The following is a 21,137-nucleotide window of genomic DNA, read 5'->3' on the forward strand; positions in this document are numbered from 1 at the left end:
TTATTAGATAAAATGAGAGAATATTGGACCCAAATTTATATATACAGAGAATGCTGCAAATATTACATAATAGTATAGGGTAGAAAATATAGGCCAATAAATAGAGAATACCACAATACTTCATACCTTGCCCTCATATGAGACTAGATTTTGAGTTGGACCATGCACCCATGCAACTGAATAAGAGGTGGTAACAATCCCTCCCCTCTCCCACCACCACCGGAACAGATTACAAAGGGATAAAAATTCTCTATCGTTTTTGAGTCTTTAAATAAATTCATTGTCTTTATAGAACATATGCTTTTGTTCAACCACAAGCTTTTGGGCTAGACGCAGAATGTCACCAAGTGACTACTATGACCTCTGTTATGCAGAAAGCCAGACTAGGAGGTCAAAATAGTCTTTCTGGCCTTAAAGCCTATCAATCCCTGCATGGACTACAGGTCCAGACACACAGATGTAAACAGGTACACCAATTGTATGAAGTCCATTTCTAAGCTTTTTTTTTTTCTACTTGTGTGCACAGAAGGTTGGTCATGAGGGGTGAAACCCTAGATACATCACTCCCCAACATGGGGATTGTTGTAATTAGCAACTTGTATTGGCCATGAGCAAATTACTAAACCCGAAGGATAAGGTAAAAGCAGAGGGGGAAGTAGCCTCAGAAGTGTGTCTCTGAAGCACAGCACAGCATCCCATAGTCTGAGCAGTGTCTAAAGGCACATGCTATCTTACAGTGCCTTCAGTCCAACAATCAATCCCAAAGCAAGGTAAACACACATTAATGAATTAAGCCTCATCACACCCCTTAATGGTTTAAGACTCAGTATATCCCTGTGAGTGAGGTATTGTTCCCATTTTACAGCTGAGAAAACTGAGGCATAGAAAGATTAAATGGCATGCCCAGGTACAGCGAGCATATCTGTGGCACAGCTGGAAATAATATGAACTCAAGATTTCTTGATTCCTAAACTAGTCCTGTGCTTTAACCACTAGCCCATGTTTCCTCAATTCTTCATGTTATAGATGAGCAACAAGCAACTGACAGAAGGTCCCAAGCACTGAAATGTTTACAAAGTCTGCAGTACACTTTTAAAATCAATTTGAAGTCCAGAAAGGGCAATGTGGGGCTTTAGAGATAACTAAAGAATTTTAAACTTTATTTTTAGATTTCACCATTATGCAATAAGATTTAAAGTGGTAGTCCAACCCAGTCCATTTAAGCTGCTGCTGGTGATGGTGGTAGCAGTGGCCTCTGCTTATGCATACAGTGTTCAACATGGATATTATGCAGCTGACATGCAACAGCCTTTTAGTTTGTGTTCAGTTATGGTTTTGATCTGCAGCTTTCAGGGATGAACAGTTCCTTTCAAGATATTTGCAAGCCTTGTCAGAGTCTGATTGCAGCATGACATTGACATCAGACTGATTATTGCTTGTCTCAGGAAATGTTGTATCTGAACACACTGGCTTTCATGCTAATATCTAGCTATTATTAGCATATAGTACAAGTGGCAGCAGCTCCACAACAAAATCATGGTAACACTGGCTGAAAAGAACAAGATTCAGTCTTCCCATAAGCACTGGAAACATGCCAAGGAAATTTCAGAACAACTTTATTTGTCAGGCCAATTTCTTACAGGATTCAAAGATACTACTATATATTCCAACTCTGAGTTCACATCCAAAATATAGTTTCATCCAGCCAAAGGTTACAACAACTCTGGCTTTCACCAGCTAGAGTATGTAACATAATAAATAACAAAACAATAGTAATATGTTTTCAGCACTTATATGGCAATTTTCAGCCATGGAAGTCAAAGCACTTTGGAAAAGTATTATTATTCCCAGTTTTCAGGTGAGGACAACAAGGGACAGAAAGGTTAACCAATTCAACCAGGGTCACATGGTGGGACATGTCAAACATGGGAATAGAACTGATGTTGCTCAACTCCCAATCTGATCACTCTAGTGCTTTTTGGATTTTCAAACAGGAGTCAATTTTCAAATTATTTTGGGGGGGGCTTTATCAATATAGTTTCTATAATGGAGGGAGGCAGATGCTCCTTTCAACATTTATTCTCTGCTATTTCAGCAAATTTATTCTGTGTGCTATTTACAGGTACTGTAGAGTATTATCTTATCTAAATGTATAGAGAACTCAGCAGACAACTCTGCAGGTATTAAGAGGAGATTGGCCCCTTATATGTATTCTGTTGAGATTACATCTTACATGTTCTCAGTTGGAAAATATTATCTCTGATTAATGGATTTCAAAATTAGAATGGGTACAGAATTCCAGTGGTTTTCTTTAACTTTTTCGCTCATTGACTCCAGGATATGAAGCTCAAGGGAGTATGATATAAGTATAGAGTATCCATTCCACATCTATGTTTTATCGTCTGATTTTCAAAGCTGCTGAGTATCTACAAATCCAATTGAAGCCAGTGAGAGATGTGGGTGTTGAGTACCTTTGAAAATACAGGCCAAACTATTGATGCATTCTCATAAAATTTCACTTTTTTTCATTTCACCTCTTTTACTCTTATCCCAATTTCATCAGTCCAAATTTTTTATCTATCCAAACATCCAGTATAGTCAAATTGTATGTTTCTGATGGACACACTGATACAAGTTATACACTTCAGTAACGTACAGATATGATATTGGCGTGAACTACCAGATGATGGGAGAACAGTCAATTTAGTATTAGTGGCACAGCATGAATTACTAGTACTGCTTTATGAATCCATTGATTGGGAATAATCAGATTACTGGACTGACAGAAGCAGTGGATACTGCAGGAAGATTAATTAAACATTATTGACATATATGTATAGAAGAATAAATACAGCTAATAAGGTGTGATAAATGAGAAGGCAGAAGAGGGTAAGAAAAGGAAAATGAGACAGAATGAGAAGGGATGGATAAGAATAAAGAGAGGGAAAAACTTAGCCAATCTATTATATATGGTTATAAGGAAGGTGAAAATAGAAGGTGAAATATGATTAAGGAAAAGGGAAGGGGGAAAGGAAATAAAAGAGATGAAAGATGAGAGAGGAAAGTAACACCTCTTTCTCCCCCCGCTTTTCCTTCATCTCTCCTTCCTCCCGTACTTTCTACCTTTTCTTTCTCTCTGCTCCCATTCCATTTATTCTTTTCCATTCACAAAGGACTAATAGTATCCTTTCAATCTAAAATGACTTACTTGAGATGAAGGTAAACAATAACGAGATAACTTTCTGTAGGCGAGCACAGTGTGTATGTCTCTTCTCTGTAAAAGGCAGTATCAAATCTGAGAACAAAAGAGACAGTCCTGTAAACTCCCTGCACTTCCTTTGAGGCAGAGTGATCAAAGAAACCTACATTTAAAGGGGACAGCTCAGCACCATGTAGGATCTGATGTAAAATCACTTCTGCCTCAGCATACAGGCAACATTATTAGAAATCTAATGCAGAAAAGCTATTGGAGTTTCAGACATAGCTCCAGGCACACTTCCATTCTCTAGTCATACCAATTTTTTTGGTGGTTGCCCCACTTCAGACTACTGCTTGAATGAAAACAGGAGATTGGATGGGACCTGTAACTCTCCAGTACATAATCAGATTTTGGCAGATCTCCAGTCTTTCCACCAAGCAAAGTGGAAATTTTAAATGTCAAATGAGCCAGTCTAGCAAGTCCTATGAAAGCTGATGGAAGAGCACTTTTTACCTGCATTGGAGCAGCTGAGTTAACACAGTAAGCAGCCATTTTCACTAAGTACATTGCTACAAGTCTCTTACTTTGGCATTTTCAGAGTTACTAGTAGAATTTTTGGGGATATGCTCTGCCACTGATGCATGCTTGTCTCTCCCATTAGCATTAATGGTCGTGAGTATGAACATGAGAATGTTTTCATTAAGGAACAGACTGTTGGGCTCCTTCCTCATGCTGATGAGCAGTTACTCATGTGACTTTAATGGAATACTCATGAGAGTGGAAGTTGAACAGGGTGAATAAGGATTTCAAGCCTGGCCCTAAGTGTCCTTCATAATCCTTGACAAATGTAACAATCCCAACATAGAGTAGCTATTTTGGGGGCAGAATTCTAACTGTGGTCTTAGGTTGTTACTGCCATGCAAACATAATAAAATAAATAAATAATAAATAATAATAATAATTAATTAATACAATACCTAGCTCTTGTATGGTGCTTTTCATTAGTAGGTCACAAAGCACTTTACAAGGGTGGTCAATGCCATTATTCCCATTTTACAGATGGGAAAACTGAGACACAGAAACAGATCTGGGACAGAGTCAAGGTCTCCTGAGTCCCAGTCCACTATCCACTAGACCACACTACCTCCTCATAATAATAAATATGAAGTATGAAGCTGTTGTTTTAAGAGATTGAATCCAAATTCAAAACAAGGAATTTAGCATAGGGAAGGATACAAAGGAAAAGGATTACCATTGTATTTGAAACGTCTGTGGCTATAGGACAAATTTCTGCTATATTTATTGAAGCAACATTCTAAATGGGAAGTTCACCTGAAAAAGAGCAAAAGCTCTGATTATCTGCACACTTACAGAAGTGAGTAAGTTTATAGTCCAATGTGACTGACTGGTCACTATTTCAGACTATTTCTGTCTCAGTGTAACTCCACTAAAATCATTAGTTACACCATCATAAAACTGGGGAAATCAGAGTCATTGAAAGCAATGGGATTACTCACATCCATACATGAAAGAACAGGGTCTAATTAAAGCGTAGAGGATTGGAGCCCTTAAAGAAAAGGGCATTGCTATTATCCAATGAGCTTTTGAACTTCTTCCCCAATCTTCCTATTAAAAATATGTACTCATATTTCTGGGCCCCCCAGCTAACTGCCTGGTGTCACCCTTCTGCTGCTTATGCTCGAATTGTACAAAACAAATAGCACAAAGGAAATAAAAGAACAGCTTGATTCTGATTTGGATGACATAATGCAATGAAGACAAACTCAAACTTCTGGCAGACTTTAATGCCAGAGTTAGAAAAAAAAAGACAGGGAGGCCTGGACTGATGGAATAAAGAAACAATGGAATGGAAAAATTAACAGGAATGGTCTTCTCCTGCTTAGCAAGTATGCTGAGCCAAAGCTCTTTATTACCAACACAATCTTCAGGCAAGCTGACAAAATATAAAACTTTGTGGATGCACCCGAAGTCAAAGCACTAGGACTTGAGTGACAATGCCAGACAGGAAAGAGACATCAGGGACCTTGAGATCAGCAGAGAAATGTGAAGAACAAACTGTTGGACTGACCACAGGATGATCAGAGCCATTGGCCTTTTATATTCTTTTGTGTCCCAACGAAGCAATGCTGAACAAATAAAACCAAAACTGAACATAGAAAAGTTGAGATATCTATTTCATCAAGAAAATCTGAGGGAAAACTGACAGAAAAAAAATTGGTAGCATTGCATCATCACCCAAAAACACACCTGAAAAGTGGAATTCATTCAAATTAGCCATTCTTCAAGCCTCAGGAGAAACTCTAGACAAAAATCAAAGATGGCTCTAGGACTGGTTTGATGAAAATGATGATGAAATCAAAAAGATCCTCCAGGAGAAGAGCAATGTATTTATGTCTTGACAGAATGACAAAGAATCAACATCAAAGAAAGACAAATTCATGTGCCTGCAAGCCATGACTCAAAGATGGTTTCATGTTCTACAGGATAACTGGTAGGAAAATAAAGTAGAAGTACAGCATTAAGCTGATACAAACAATATAAAGTTGTTTTATGACTCCCTGAAGGCCATTTGTGGCCCAACAAAACTGGGACCCGCTCCACTAAAGAGTTCAGATGAATCTACCTTAAACAACAACAAAAGAAGCATCTCTGAACGATAGATGTAGCATTTAACTGAGCTACTCAACCATCCCTTTACTGTCAACCCACAAGTGCTAGACAAACAACAGAGCACCCCATACATGAAGAAATTGCCATGTTATGTACTGTTGAGGAAGTGGAAAGAGGTATCAAACAAATGAAATCGAACATGCAACCTACAGCTTATCCTTGGTAGGTACCCATAAGCAACTAAAACACAGTTTGGACTCACCATCAAGCTGGAAAAAACTGAAGTCCTCTGTTAACCACCACCACCATGCCAAACATCACCACTGTTGGTACAAAACTAAAGAATGTCAATCACTTTACATACTTGGCAGCACCATCTCAAGTGATGGTTCCTTAGATCAAAAATGTCACTCAGAATAAGAAAGGCAGGACAGGCTTTTGGAAGACTTTGCCATAGGATACTCAACCAGCATACCATCTAATTGTCAACAAAACTGATGATATAAAATCCAGTGGTGATAGCATCCCTTTTATACAGGTTGAAACGTAAACAGTTAACCACAGGTACATCAAGCAACTGGAAAAATTTCACGTTCTGTCTTTGCTCTATCCTGAAAGTCTACTGTCAATACAGGGTGTCAAACATTAACATCCTTGAAAGAGCAAAAAGAACCAACCTTGAGGCACTGATTATCAAAGCTCATCTTAGAAAGACAGGTCATGTTATCAGAACGGGTGATGACAGAATCCCCAGAAAAGTCCTCTATGGTGAGCTGAAACTCAAAAGGTGCAGTGGACAAAATAAATGCTTCAAAGACAACCATAAGCAGAATCTCTGCTCGTGTGGCATAAATACTGACAACTGCGAAGACACAGCCAAGGACAGACCTAAATGGAGAGCAACTATCAATATAGGCTGTGAACATTTTGAGAAACACAGGCACAAAAAACTGATTGAAAAAAAGGCCAAACATCATTCGAAGTCTTCCATGGAAGCCGATACAGTCCTATGTTACATCTGTTCACGACCTTGCTCTTCGCAGAGTGGATGATACAGCCACAAGAGAACACATGAGATGCCTTGATGTAATTGTGGGATAAAACAGGCTGCCATACACTCTTCTTCTGCAGTGGCCATTAGTTAAGGATACACTTACTAAGTTTGCCCTTTTTTTACCCATATAAATTTCCCAGATCTTGCTTTAAAATCTAGTATTTCAACAAAAGGATCCTGTGTCACTAGCCAACTATCCTTAAATCCTAGTTACCTCTTTTCCCAAGCAAAGTACATCAAATGCATATATGAACACTACTTTTACTTATGGAAAGGGGTGGATTAAAAAAACCTATCTAAACTCCTATATACCACAAGGCACAGGCACCGACTCCATGGATGCTGTAGCACCCATGGAAAAAATTGGTGGGTGCTCAACACCCACCAGCAGCTCCCCATGGCCCAGCCCCGCTCCCGTGCTGCAGCTCACCTCTGCCTCCCCCGCGAGCACGTTGCCGCGTCCTGCTTCTCCCCCCTCCCTCCCAGCGCTTGTGCCGCAAAACAGCTGATTCACAGGACAGGGAGAGAGCGGGGAGGAGAGAGAACGCGGCGCACTGGGGGAAGAGGCAGGGCCAGGGTGGGGATTTGGGGAAGGGATCCAATAGGGACAGGGAGGGCGGGGACTTTGGGGATGGGGTTGGAATGGGGGCGGGAAAAGGGACATGGAGGCAGAGGCACCCACTGGTGCTGGAGCAAGTTGGCGCCTATGCCACAAGGGGCCACAACAGTGGTTCCCTTAACTTACCTAACAATATTGTTAATCTATCCAGCTATACTCTTAGCCCAACAGAAGAGTTTGTCCTACCTCGGGGTCTCTCCCTCTGCCCCACCACCCCCACAAAGATGATACAGTTCTGCAGTGACCTAGAATCCTACTTTTGACGTCTCCAACTCAAGGAATATTTCCAATACACCACTGAATAGCACACTAACACACAGGAAGCTTCCTACCAACACTACAAAAAGGATACTGTGTGGACTCCTCCTGAAGGTCGAAACAACAGACTGGACTTCTACATACAGTGCTTCTGTAGACATGCATGAGCTGAAATTTTGGAAAAGCAGCATCACTTCCCCATTACCTCAGCCATGCAGAACACAATGCCATCTACAGCCTCAGAAACAACTCTGACATCATAATAAGAGAGACTGACAAAGGAGGTGCTGTAGTCATCATGAATAGGTTGGAATACAAACAAGAGGCTGCTAGGCAACTCTCTGACAGCACATTCTACAGGTCATTACTCTCTGACCCCACTGAGGATTACCAAAAGAAACTACATCATCTGTTCAAGAAACTCCCTAAAGAAGCACAGGAACAAATCTACACTGACACACCTTTAGAGCCCCGACCAGGGGTATTCTACCAGCTACCCAAAATCCATACATCTGGGAATCCTGGACACTCCATCTCAGGCATTGGCACCCTGACAGCAGGATTATCTGGCTATGTACACTCTCTCCTCAGGCCCTATGCTACCAGCACTCCCAGCTATCTTTGAGACAGCACTGACTTCCTGAGGAAACTACAATCCTTTGCTCGTCTTCCAGAAAACACCATCCTAGCCACTATGGATGTAGAAACCCTCTACACCAACATTCCACACAAAGATGGACTACAAGCCATCAGGAATAGCATCCCTGATACCATCACGGCAAACCTGGTGGCTGAACTTTGTGACTTTGTCCTCACCCACAACTATTTCAGATTTGGGGACAATTTATACCTTCAAGTCAGCGGGACTGCTATGGGTACCCACATGGCCTCTCAGTATGCCAATATTTTTATGGTGACTTAGAACAACACTTCCTCAGCTCTCGTCCCCTTACGCCTCTACTCTACTCACACTACATTGATGAGATCTTCATCATCTGGACCCGTGGGAAGGAGGCCCTTGAGGAATTAAACCAAGATTTCAACGATTTCCATCCTACCATCAACCTTAGCCTGGACCAATCCACACAAGAGGTCCACTTCCTAGACCAGGGGTTGACAACCTTTCAGAAGTGGTGTGCCGAGTCTTCATTTATTCACTCTAATTTAAGGTTTTGCGTGCCAGTAATACATTTTAACATTTTTAGAAGGTCTCTTTCTATAAGTCTATAATATATAACTAAACTATTGTTGTATGTAAAGTAAATAAGGTATTTAAAATGTTTAAGAAGCTTCATTTAAAATTAAATTAAAATGCAGAGCCAGGACTGGTGGCCAGGACCCGGGCAGTGTGAGTGCCACTGAAAATCAGCTTGCGTGCCACCTTTGGCACGCGTGCCATAGGTTGCTTACCCCTGTCCTAGACACTACAGTGCTAATAAGCGATGGTCACATAAACACCACCCTATACCAGAAACCTACTGACCGCTATACTTACCTACATGCCTCCAGCTTTCATCCAGACCACATCACATAATCCATTGTCTACAGCCAAGCTCTAAGATACAACCGCATTTGCTCTGATCCCTCTGACAGAGACAAACACCTACAGAATCTCTATCAATCATTCTTAAAACTGCAATACCCACCTGGTGAAGTGAGGAAACAGACTGACAGAGCCAGAAGGGTACTGAGAAGTCACCTACTACAAGACAGGCCCAACAAATAAAGTAACAGAACGCCACTAGCCATCACCTACAGCGCACAACTAAAACCTCTCCAGATTTCTCCCTGCTGTTACTCACACCTTCTTGTCAACTGTCTGTAATGGGCCACTCGCTTACCACTTCAAAAGTTATTTTTCCTCCCTTGGTATCCTGCTGTTAATTGATTTATCTCATTAGACTGACCTCACACTTGGTAAAGCAACCCCCATCCTTTCATGTATTTATACCTGCTCCTGTATTTTTCACATCATGCATCTGATGAAGAGGGTTCTAGCCCATGAAAGCTTATGCTTTCTCTAAGACTTTATCTAAGTCTCTAAGGTGCCACAAGGACTCCTCGCTGTTTTTGCTGATACAGACTAACACGGCTACTACTCTGAAACTCACATTGTCAATTTGTTTTGGTGTCTTCTGCTGTATTGTCTTCAGCGGCAATCCAGTGGTATCTGGGGCATGAAATCTAATGTATTCAAACCATATGGCCATATGCTGGCTTTTTCAGGTTGATTGTTATCACATCACCTCTCCACACCTTCTCTAGTCCTCCAACAATGTAAGCCTCATTTGTCAGCCTCTCACATAGTTATTTCTGTGCATTCTTTCATGCTGCCCCTTATGTCAAGTATTATTACAATGCATAGAACATTTTCCCTGAATTGAATCAGAAGGGCACTCCCCTTCAATCCTATTTAGGTTCTTAGACTGTGTCCATCACCCTGGTATTTTCTTGAAATATCTCTTCAAGGCATACCTTAGGTGTCATGACTCAAAGAAGGAACCATCCAATTACTGATGGTAAAGGGAGAGGCAGATGAAATACCTGACACATGATATGTTCATAATAATTTATTTAAAAACCCATCTAAAGCAACACCTGAAGTTATGTCACATAATAGTTCATGGGAATGGTCTCAGATTTATGATCTTGTGTAAATGACCCTAAGGTCATTGAGGCTTCATGAGGCCCACTGGGAATTTTGCTAATTGCTATTGATTTTATTGGAAGATGCTCAGATACTGCAACAATGGGTGGCAGTATAAACCTCCCAAAATAGACAAGATAAGATATTTTAGATCTATATGCTTGCATCAAAAGTCAATTTGGAATAAGGGACCCAATTCAGGCCTGACATAGGAAGGTGCTTCTTTCTATGGTTTCAATGCAAGTAGCACCTGTGTATGCTTGGACTGAAATGTTGCCAAAGATGTATGAAAATTACTTTTTCTTACTACAGAGGCAGAGATGATTATTTGTTGGGTGCTGGCAATGTCTTTGATGCTGAACAATATAGGACAGGCTCCATACAGAGGGATGTAAGGAAGGGATCTGTGGAATATGAGATATATGGTGTCTAGAGATCTGAGAGGCAAAGAAACAGCCCTGCAGGTTCACCTTATTCCTGAGGGAGCTGCGCTATTGCTGATCATTCCCCCCACCCCTCTGTCCTACTTCGCCCACAAGCAAGAGGAACAGAACTTACTGGTAGTTAATGCTGCTGTTGCTGGGTAGTAGTATTTCTGCTGGCCTAGCGGGAATATGCCCTGTAGTGTGGGTGCACTCAGAGCTGGAGAACCTGAACCACATGCGTGTGTTGTAGAGGGGTTCTTGCGGGTTCAGAGAAGAAAGAAGCATGCCATAGAGTCACTGCTTCTAACTAGTGCAGGTTCAGAATTTTCTATCCCTTATTATGCTCCATGTCTCACAGCAGTGACAGCAGAGAGCTGTTGCTCTTAGCTAAAGTCTTTAAAACTAAGGGGGAAAAAATCCATGAGTGAAATCATGGAATCAGTGAAAGTTCTGCCATTGACTTCAATAGGATCAAGATTTTACTCCTTAGTCCAGGTATGTAGGAGTCAGCACAGCTCTTGCCCACTTACTCCTTTCCCAGAGCAGGTGAATGGGAAGCAGGCAGAGAGTAGAAGCAGCCTTATGTCCACCTCCTTACTCACAGATCCTATCTAGGAGGGAGGTGCGGGCGGGGAGAGGAGGTGTCCTAATCCATTGTTGTTATGGTCTTGCAGTAAGTTACTAGCCTTCCCTTTTTCCACAAGGAGGAAGCAGGGTAGGAAATATGACTCAGAAGGGGGTCTTTGAGTCATCATGCCTCCTGGGTTATTCACGGGGTGGAGCAGTTTATACATCACCCGTTGCTCAGGGTTGTTCTTAAAGTCACAATCTACAGAGAGAGAGAGAGGGAGGGAGGTGGAGGGAGGGGTGACTATTTTTGAAAAAAAAATCTTTTTTTTGTTAACTTATATCTGCCCTGTCTGCTATTTTGGTTGGTTAATTTGTATGATATGCATTGTTCTTATTCTACAATATTTTCCCCTTTACAGAAATTCCATAAAATTACATTGTGATTAAAAAAAAACATACATTAAACAACAGTTGGTCTGTAGGCAATGTGATTGTCTTTGGTATTCTTCCCTTTAGCCACTTTTGTTTTTCCCCTTTGGAGAATTAATAAAACCTTCATGTGCACTCGAGTTGAGGAGCAGCACGTCTTCAACCCAACAAGTAAATATCTACATTTTTGGGCTCTCATTCTGGGAGGTGCTGAGCATCTACAGCTCCCAGTGAAGTCTATAGGCTTGATCCTGGCAAGTGCCAAGCACCCTCAACATCTATTTGTTTCTGCTTATGTCCCATTGCCATAAGGTGTATATATTCTACGGCTAGAGAAATATAGCTCCATGGGGCCAGATTCCCCTTAATCCCACTGATGAGCAGTTTCTTGCATGAGTAGTCCTGTTGTCTTCCATGTGACTACTTCTGTGAGTGTATACTCACCAGTGTGAGTAAGGTCTCCACAATTTGCCCCACAGTAAGCTGGCTTCTTTCATGGGCCTGATGCAAACCCTCTTGAAGCCAATGGAAGTCTTTGGATCAGGCTCAGAATCATTGGTAGGAAGAAGGGAATGCTATTAATGAGACTCCTTTTCACAACTAAATAGTTAATTTGAAAACAAAAACATGTGAAGCAAAGAGTTTATCAAAAATACTCTAGTCACTTTGGTATTTGGAGCTAAGGTTGAGGTGGTTTGGTTTGGTTAGTTTGATTCCTCCCCCTTCTTAATAAGGCAAGGATTAAATCTGAAGATGTGTACTGTGGCTGCACAGCAGCTTTCTGAATTCCCATTTACTTCAATAGTTAACTGCAGCAGGCCCCTTAGAAGGACGGTAGTGGACATTCGTAATGTAAGATTTATAATGTGTTGAAAATCCATCCTTACTGGAAAGAAGATGTTTCTCACATAGTTATTACCTGAGAGCGTAGGCCCCCAGATAAACCTTATCTCCAGTAGACTACATAAACTATGTTAATGGGAAAATGAAGGGCTAACAGTCTTCTAAAAACAAAACAACATCCATAGTTAAAGTTGCCACTTAATCTAAACTCCTCTTTTTGTAAACTGGTGCTGCAGCTGCACATGTCCCAAATCCCTTGCAGTTCCTTGATACAGTAGGATGGGTTAAGCATGGGATGCCAGCTTTAGCTCTGAATTTGTTTGCTTTTCTTAGGTTTAATAAACGTTATAATGTGTATCATATTTTGTATATAAACTGATTTGGCTCCTTTTCCCGATCCTATAATGTACTTGATCTTTTGACAGGACTGCCCCCAAAATAACGTATTGGCAAATATAAAATAAAACACCAGTAATGTTTGAATAAAAGCCAGTCAGTATCTGATTTTAAACATAAAATATTGTAATTGACAGTGCAAAAAAACCACAGCTCACAGTTTTATATTATGCTCCGGAGAAGTTCATTATATAGCTAGACTATTACTACACTAAGATCCAGTAGCATTTTCAGAAGTAATGTGCTTCAGAGCATTGTGCATGGAAATCTTGCATATAGTGAGAGGTCTGATTCACAGAAACAAGTGAGAGAGAAAGGGGGTAAGTATATGAAGTATGTTGTGCATACTGTACTGCTGCTAGGCTTCTTAAGATCTTGGCAAGAATCCCATGTAAACCTTCAGAGTAGGACAAATAATTAAGCTGGCAACACTTTACAGTAAGCAGCAAGTCATTATTGCTTCTCTTGGCATTTATTTTAAAAACACGATGCTAAATTCTTTTGGTATTCATGTGGTTGTGATTGGTATGTCTGCAGGAATTTCACATAATAAGATAGGAGGGGGAAAATGAGGTGGAGAAAGAGTCAGATGCCCCTACATGAATCCCCGCCGTACTTACACTCACCACACATAAGTCATATCATGGAAAAAATATTCAGTAAGTGATATTACTAAATTAAAACCAGGTGAGGTTCATAATGAATCTGGATAATTATGTCAGAATTCCTCTGAGTCAACTAGCCTTGGCTGCTGTTGGCTCATGTGACAGAACAGCTGCTTCAAACCCACAGAGCAGCTAGGCTGATGCTTTGTCTTTGCCCTTCTATTCTTTCCCAAATCTTGTTTCTGTTAAAATAACTTCCCTGGGCAGCACGTACGCACGCATGCATTCTCTCTCTCTCTCTCTCTCTCTCACACACACACACACACACCCCTCCCTCTCTACCACTGTGACACGCTCTCCATTGCAATGTCATGAAGCTATTAGTTTTCAATAGCATACTGGTGGAAGAGGTAGTTAATACATTTTTAAAAAAAGGGAGACTTGCAGGTTTGGGTCTCTAGTGGCAATTTTGCCTGAGCAAGAACAAGCAGGACTGGGATCATAGCAAAAAAAAAAAAAAAAAGCTAAGTTGAAATACACTCATTTTATTGTATGTATCAGAGTAACCCACAGATGCCTCAAGACGGACTAGGGTCCATTGTAGGTACAAGTCCCCCGAACATCTTAGAATCTAAATAGAAGCAGCAAAAGATGGGTGTGGAAATAGGGACATAGAAAGGGGATGTGACTTGCTCAGGATCACATAGTAAGGCAGTGGCAGAGCCATGTATAGATCTAGGTCCAGATCCAGTCCCCAGGCACTTGACAATATAAACAATACATAATGGTGGAGCATGGTAGTTTTTTAAGCACACGTTTGGTCTGAGTGCATTATGCTTTCACATATTCGGTTTGTGACACATAGGTTTTTTTGCAGACTATTTTAGACATGTTTTAGAGAGTTTTTACTTGTTTTGTGGGTACTATTCTTCACCTTTCTCTGTAAAAAGAGAGACTACCTTAGTAAATTGAGTCCTGTACAGTCTTCAGAGGGAAAATAAAATGTTAGAAATCTCTAAATACCGGTAGATGGCAACTGGTTCAGAATGGAGACTTTTCCAGCCTGGGCCACAGGCAAATGAAAAGGGGGTGGGATTGGGAGACACTTGGAGACCATACACCCCCCAGCCCGCACACACATCCATCCATCCACACCCCAATTTGTATCAGCTACAAAAATGTTTCAGGAATTGTACTATTACTTGATTTTAGCGCTTTAAAAATAACCTATATATGTAATACTCCCAACAGACGATATTCAAGATATTTATTTATATACAGTAATTAAAAAAAAGACTACTTCTAATTGTGTTTATGCAGATTTGCATTCTACTCATGATAAAAATCCAAGCCTTTGGACACTGTCCTAGTTAAAATTACAATATCAGTTTCAATTATAATCTAGTAAGTAATCCTGCTGAGCATTAATACTGTATTTTTGATTAATCATCTAAATAGAATGAAGGTTTTGGTAGTTTTTATACTTAACGTCCAGATTGATGATAGGCAACAAATCCTACAAAACAATCAGGGCAGGCCTGTTTTCCATTCCGTTTAGGAGTGTATACAGCACATGAAGGGTAGGTCCATACTTACTGCGCGGGTCGACGCGGTGAGTTCGTCTTCTCGGAGTTCGAACTATCGCGTCTAATCAAGACGCGATAGTTCGAACTCCCCACGCGCTCCGGTCAACTCCGGAACTCCACCACCGCGAACGGCAGTGGTGGAGTCGACCTTGGAGCTGCGGAGTTCGACCCCGCCGCGTCTGGACGGGTAAGTCAGTCGAACTAAGGTAGTTCGACTTCAGCTACGCTATTCGCGTAGCTGAAGTCGCGTACCTTAGTTCGACACACCCCCTCCCCGTAGTGTAGACCAGACCGAAGAGTGTAGTATACATATGTAACCCCCAAGGAGATTACATAGATTCCTGGAGCTCTGTCTGCTGGCAGCTCAGGGAGGAGGAGCCAAGGCAATCTCAGAGTCTGCCCGGCAACCAATAGGGAGTGGAGATGCCCCTCCCAGGGAGTTGAGGAGAGGGAGAAGCCATTTTGAGGGGTGGCTGGAGCCAGCCAGGGCAAGGGCCGGACTGGCTGTGTGGGGAGCTGGGGAGTCCCAGGCCTGCAAGCAGGGTTCCCCCTGAGAACTGGCCTCTAGGGACCTGACCGCAGATCCCCCAGCTGGGTTTTCCTTCCCCACGGATGAGTCCCAATTGTTACGCTTGCTGAGAAATTTCCCCAGCCAGGCTGGGTTCACCTCCAGCTCCCCTGGTGAGACCAGTCCCCACATGGTCGGTGCTGCTAGTCCAGGGCTGCTGCCTGCGGAGTGAGTGACTGGAGGCTGGGAGAGGAGGCTACAGTTTGGATGTTAGGGTAGTTGTATAACCTACCCCTTGAGCCCTGGCACCCCTTTGTGGTGAGGAGAAATCCTGGGACCAACGCAGCCTGATTCCTGCCTGAGCAGGATCCCTGTCAGCAGACAGCAGCCAACCTGCAGTGACTGAGGAGTCCAGCGTCATCCTCAACCCTGAAGATCATTCATGGAGTTCATGAGTGCCTTGTCTTTAGTTAGTTAGTCAGGGAGTTTGTTTTGGGGACCCTCTACTCGCTGAACTGTGTCCTCAAGCCAGGGAGTGAGGGTTTGAGGATTTTATAACCTACTGCTTATTATACCTGTGGAGGGTTTCACCATCTCCTCCCACTTGTGGGTCCTTTGGGCTGTACTGAACCCAGTCAGCCACACTGCTACACCTCTGCAGAGAATTTTATGGGTCATCAAGGGCCCCAGCAAAGTACGCGTACCAACAGGACACTAATTTTACATTTGTTACATCAAGTCACGGGTATTTTAAGTGTGGGCACCGGTGACCCTAAAAATAGTGTTTCACCCTGTTATGTTGTATTTGTTGCCTGTTTAATATAATTGTTGTGTTGAATATATTTTTATGTGTTGTGTTATTTCTTGGAAGTCTCCAACTATCTGGCAAGTAAGTGGGGATTCCTCTGTAGATAGAATTTTCTGCCCAAGTTGCCCTGGTGACCCTGCCAGGAAGGAGCGAGGGGGGTGGAGGCACCGCCAACTAATTTCATAACAAAAAAGAAAAAAAGATTCACCCTACTGAGTGTGTGGCGGGATCCAAAAGAACCCAGACCTGTCCATCAGAACCTGTAAGCGGATTGCCATTAAAGGAGGTAATCAGGTGGAGAGGGGTGCTACACATATGCAACACCAATGTATCACATTATGGGCTGGAGAATGGTATCTATGTGTATGGGGAGGTGCAGAGCTGCACTGACCCAGAAGAGCAAGAGAGACACTGCCTTGGGCAGGGCACTAGTTCATAAGGAGAGAGCAGATTACTCTCCAACTGTACTGGCCCCATCCTGCAAACTGCTGACCACGCCACCTTGTGAAGGCAGGAAATGCACTGGAGTTTATAAGAGCTTCACAAAAATATCCTTAGGGATATCTCTGAAATCTGTTTAATTTGTATTTGCAATAGGCTGATAAAGGAAGAGTCAAAGGCCAGGATCCAAAGCCCACTGAAATCACTGGAAAGTTTCCAACTGCCTTCACTGAGCTTTGGCGCACGCCCTAGAAGCGCACGGCTTCACCAATTAACTTCACTCTGAAGAAAGAGTTTATTGTAACTCGTCTGTATGATTATGCTACATTCCTGCAATATTTCTTAGATTTACATTGGCCTTAGAGTTATTCAGTATGCACACCAAACAATATGTTGGAAGCAAAAATCATTTAGCACTTTCCGGGAATATCAATTACTGTGCATGAAATATTCCACAAGAACGTATGGCAGAATTCCCTATGACCTTTGACAAGTAAAGGTAGAATTCTCTTTGCTTATTTACCCAGGTCATGAGCAATGGAAAATAAGTAGTGCATTTGAGTGTCTAGGGTTCATTTTCACATGCTGTTTATTATTAATAAGACCATTATATTTTCAGAGTTCTTTCATCCAGGAGAATGCTAAAGTGTTTTTAAACTATAGGCAAAATTCACCATTGGTGTATTCCTGAGTAAACCTTACTAATGAAAATCCTGCTGGGGGAGCAGCTGTGGTGGTGCAAAGTGCCTGCAAACTCAGTTACAAGTCTTGAGAGCAGGTGGGCTGCTGCAGTTCCAAAAGTGAACAGCATTGACTAGAAGGGGTATAGCCAGTTTAGCTGGTGTGCCTGATTCTCCAAAGAATCTTCTAGTGATGCCTCTTCAGAGTAAAAAGCATGTTCTCTTATCAGGGCCATCTCTAGGGGAATGCAGAGCCCAGGACACATGTGCTGAGTTTCTAATCTGCCAGGGGATGCTCCCTCCCAGTTCTGCCCAGGATCCCCCACCCACTCCACCTCTTCTCCCAAAGCCCCGCCCTGCTTTTCCTCACCCTGCTTCTTCCCACCCCTGCTCCGCCCCGCTCCGCCTCTGCCCCACCTCCTCCCACCCCACCTCTTCTCTGCCCAGTTCTCCCACTCCACCAAGCGCACTGTGCCCTCACTCCTTTCCCCTCCTCCCCAGTGCCTCCTGACGCCGTGAAACATCTGATCCACAGCAGGCGGTAGACGCTGAGAGGGAGGGGGAGGCACTGATTGGTGGGCAGGAGGCGCTGGGGGGGAGCGGGAGGTTCTGGTAGGGGGGCTGCTGGTGAACGCTGCTTGCCTCCTCACCCCCCCTCCCGCCCACCTGCCGTTCTCCTCCTTGGCATCCGCCTGCCTGCCTCCTCACCTCTCTCCTGCCTGCCGCTTGCCTCCCTGTTTGCCCGCTTGCCTCCTGCCTCACGTCCCTGCCCACCTCCTCATGATTTTATCGAAGCACAGGGCCCACCAAAGTGCAGGACCCAGGGCGGTCACCCTGATCTGCTGAACCCAAGGGATGGCTCTGTCTCTTATCTGTTCCATACAGGTGCTGGAGTCTGCCCACACAGAACAGCTTGTTTGTATGATGAAGAGTGTCTCTGTGGTGGGCAGACAGTATTCAGCTACATGAAGTGTATAATAGACAGACCTTTTTCCACAAGGAATGACAGCGATATTGAACTTGAACTCACAATACAGGTTGTTTGATAAAATACAGCTGGGAATTCCCATAAAGTTACAATATGAGATTCTCCACCAAAGAAATAAATGTGCACATAATCTGAACAGGGTGCAGGAAAAAAAACCTCAAAAAAAATCACCAGAGTAGAGTAGAACCATGCATCACATTCCCCATAAGGTAATGCAAAGAATAAATAGACAAAAATATCACAGATTACACCTCCACAATAAACAATCAGACTTTTTTTTTTTTTTTACACTTAGCCCTACTAGTACCCGTCATGCCAACATACCAACATTCCCCATCCCCCCCAAACCTATGTATGATTACTGGTCACAAAAACCTTCATACTACTCAATGTTTTGATCCCACCACTTTCCACTTCTGCCTCTCAGCTACTTAAGGAGTCTGTATGCCCAAACCTTTCTCAACCCTGCCAGCAGCTTGGTTTATATCCGTAGAGTGCCAGGAGTTCACAATAGATTCTCTACCTCCTGACAAGCAATATGGTAATAGCGTAGGACTACCAACTTGAGACAAAGCCCCTGTGCTATTAAACTTCAATAATATGGTCTAATGTGAGAACTCGGATGTTCTTGAAGTTAAAGCATAGGGCTAGAAGCCAGGAGATCTGGATTCTATTCCCAGTTCTGCCACAGATTTTTGTTACCTTGCAGAAGTATTTTAGCCCTAAATTTTCATGGTTTCTAAAACTGTGACACCAACTCTAGAGAACTATGCAAATCTTTTCAAGCCTGGATGCCCCCCAGTTAGGCACCTAAAGATGTATTTAGACAACTAAATAAAAGGCTTGCTTTTCAGAGGTGCCCACAGCTGCCATTTACCGGTACTTCTTCTGGATTTGTGGATGCTCAGCTACTCAAACCTGAGGCCACTTGCGTAGGTATTTAAGGACCTGATGTTGCAGCACACACTGAAGCATGTACATATCTCTACTCACAACAGTATTCTTATTGACATCATAAGAGATCCCATGAGTGGGCACAATCACTGTGGATGGAGGATGAAAGGGACACATTTCTCCATAACTTTCTTTCGCACTGATGTTATTGACTTTAATGAAACTATCCACATAAGTATAGTTAAACACATGCTTAAGTGCCAGATTGTGGCCTTAACATTAATTTATGGGTCTAACTTTAGGGACACAAGAAAAGTTTGGCCATCAGGTCCAATCTGGGGAGATAGCAAGCACTCATGATCCCATTTGAAGACAGTGCTCACTTTGGACAACTTAAGTCTTAACTTTTTTGTGTCTCAGTTTCCCATCTGTAGAACAGGAATAAAATTTACGTTACAAGAAAGATGGTACATTTATTTCATTAATAGAGCTGGTCAAAAAATGGGAGTCATTTTTCATGTATATTTTTCTTGCAGGATATGTCCCTTTTTTCATTAAAATTTTCAAAATTTGGAAGATTTTGACCATCACTAGTCCTTAATGGTTACAAAGTGCTTTGAGATCTTCTTGTGCAAAGAAGTATAAGTATAAATATTACTATATATTTTTTCTCTTCCTCAACCAAGAAATAAAACCTCAGAAAATACAAAGAATGTTTTTTGCAGACCCAAGAAAAACTAAAAAAATCTGGCGGATGATTATACCATTTATGCTTGTCAAATTCCAGCTATAACAATCGCCTCTCCAAAAGTATGGATGCTTATCTGAACTACTTTGGTCTGCAAACTGAAATGGAAATCTTGCAAAAAAAGTTAAGCTTTCTTATGTGATTCCACTATTACTTGGTTTCAGCTGGTTAAGAATATCACACAGATTTTTGTTTTCTATTATTGCCCTTCCACATCTAGCCAAAGCCAGGAAGTGTAGAGATGCAAAAAGAAAAAAATATATTTTAATTTCTATTTGTTTGTTTCAATTTATTAAAGAGGTTCTGTTTTCAGACTTGGGCAAAAGTTCAAGTTGGTTCTTATTTAATCCAAACCTTTTCCTCAAACATAGAACTAAGAATAAAGAACAAGTCACTGAAATATATACAAAATTATTGAAGTATATTCCTATCACAGTGGCTCCTTCCATCTGTGGCTATATGAGTATATAAATGCTTGCTGAAGGTACTTGTGCTTTGATCTCATCTGCTTTCATAATATGATCAGGCCAGGAGGGTGACTTCTAAGGTATCTTAGTGGTACAGGAAGTGCTGCTCTTTGTTCTTACTAGGTACTGCATGTATACAACATCATGGGCTTAAAGACAGTATTTGCAGAGATGCTTTTCTTCAGATGAGATATAAAACAGATCTTAAACCACTTATGGTCACAAGAAATCCCATGTCTGGGCACAGCCACTGGCAGTGTAGAGAATTTTCTCTCTCTATCTCCATTACTTTCTTTCACCATGATTATGATCTTCACTCCTCCCTGCAAAAATGTTCTTTT

The 21,137-nt window shown here is 42.0% G+C and overlaps 1 long non-coding RNA gene across 4 annotated transcripts; it reads right to left on the reverse strand.

Moving 5' to 3' along the window:
- Positions 1–1,710: 1,710 nt before the first annotated feature.
- Positions 1,711–7,993, reverse strand: LOC120396920. 4 transcript variants are annotated; one of them, XR_005593542.1, is made up of 4 exons: positions 7,856–7,993; positions 6,508–6,955; positions 6,093–6,153; positions 1,711–3,295 (listed from the first exon to the last, which is right to left on the reverse strand). It is a non-coding gene; the product is annotated as an uncharacterized LOC120396920 (long non-coding RNA). The 4 variants fall into 4 exon arrangements; XR_005593544.1 differs by having other exon boundaries at positions 1,716–2,471; XR_005593538.1 differs by having other exon boundaries at positions 1,711–2,471; positions 6,093–6,955.
- Positions 7,994–21,137: the final 13,144 nt, after the last annotated feature.

This window comes from Mauremys reevesii, linkage group 1 (assembly GCF_016161935.1).
Source record: "Mauremys reevesii isolate NIE-2019 linkage group 1, ASM1616193v1, whole genome shotgun sequence".
In the NCBI taxonomy this organism is placed as follows: Eukaryota; Metazoa; Chordata; order Testudines; family Geoemydidae; genus Mauremys; species Mauremys reevesii.